General features: G+C 34.4%; 1 pseudogene; it reads left to right on the forward strand.

The window, feature by feature from the left end:
* The first annotated feature begins 426 nt into the window (after positions 1 to 426).
* Positions 427 to 532, forward strand: LOC125110207 (uncharacterized; annotated as a pseudogene).
* Positions 533 to 1,485: the final 953 nt, after the last annotated feature.

Raw genomic sequence — 1,485 nt, forward strand, 5'->3', positions numbered from 1 at the left:
AACTAAGCTATTTCTGTTATAATCAACCATCTAAGTTTTATATAAAACCTCCTTTTGGGTAGGTCATTTATAGGCATAGTGAACTTAGCATATTCATGATCAAACATTTAATTCCTTAACCCCATCTAAAATTTATTCCTTTGCCAGTCTTCTCTTTCTCCATAAATGGCATAACTATCTGAGTTGAACCATAAATCTGGAGTCATTGATCTTTCCTTCTGCTTACACCATGAATAAAATCTATCTGCAAGTTTTTATTCTTTCTGCACTCAAGTTTTACCTATTGTCACCATCTTAGTTCAATTCACCATCACCTTTTGCCTAGAAAATTTCAAAAGTTATATTACTGCTCTTTCTTCTAGTCATGTCTTCTTCCAATCTGTATTTCACACAGCAACCAAAATTTCTTTTTTAAAATGATTTATTATCGCTTCTCGGCCTTTTGGCTAAGATCAAGTGTAGTATCTGTTCTTATCAGTTTAAAATGATTTATTTATTTATTTATTTAAAGAGAGAGAGTGAGAGAGAGAATGAAGGTGGAGGGCGGAGCAGAGAGCTGGAGAGAGAGAAAATCATGAAGCAGACTACCCTGTGAGCACTAAGTCTGATGCACTGCTTGATCTCAGGAACCTAAGATCATGACCTGAGGTGAAATCAAGAGTTGGATGCTCAACCCACTGAGCCATCCAGGCACCCCCAAAATTACTTTTTAAGTTTAATTATTTGATTTTCCTACAAAAATCCCTTCAAGAGATCACCATGGCTCTAAGAATAAAGTCTGAACTCATCGTTTTTTCTGGTGTTTTCTATCACTACATCAAATGTATATGCTTTATTTCCTTCATAGCACTTTCCCCAGTGTGTAAATATATGCAGAGTGTATTTCTGTTTTTCCATTCTCTTCCTTGAGTAGATGGTAAGACTTATCATCATTATCAAGGACCAGGTTTTGTTGTCCCCTGGTTTCAATGTTGTAAGTAGGAATCAATTATATTCTTTAAAAATATGGGAGATAGGTACAGTGACCAAAAGGGATATTTGATAGGAATAAGAGAAGAAATATTATATTCAAGCAAGTTGCAGAGCATATATTTTTTTTTCTTTTTCATGGAGCACAGATATTCTTGACCATGCCATGGGTTGGAGGGAGACAAAGGATGTATATGGGTATCCAATGAATACAGAAATAGGGCAATTATAAGCATATAAAAAGGAACTATGATAGAAGATAGAAAATACTGAATGTTTCATTGTTAATATTTTCCTAATGTGAGAAAGAATCTGTTTCCTTTTGATCATTTAAAAATAGGAAAATATTTTCTAATTTATATAACATTTCCTTACATTTAAAAGGAACAGATTTGTCTTTTAAGCCAAGAAAAACATCTGGCAGAATTCTGAGAGGACCTGAAGTTAAACATAAGTGTTATAGGAGACCGTGTGCCACCAAAAGTACACATGGGTGCTGGGTTATCAGATGGCCAC

The sequence above is a fragment of the Lutra lutra genome, chromosome 9 (genome assembly GCF_902655055.1).
Source record: "Lutra lutra chromosome 9, mLutLut1.2, whole genome shotgun sequence".
NCBI lineage: Eukaryota > Metazoa > Chordata > Mammalia > Carnivora > Mustelidae > Lutra > Lutra lutra.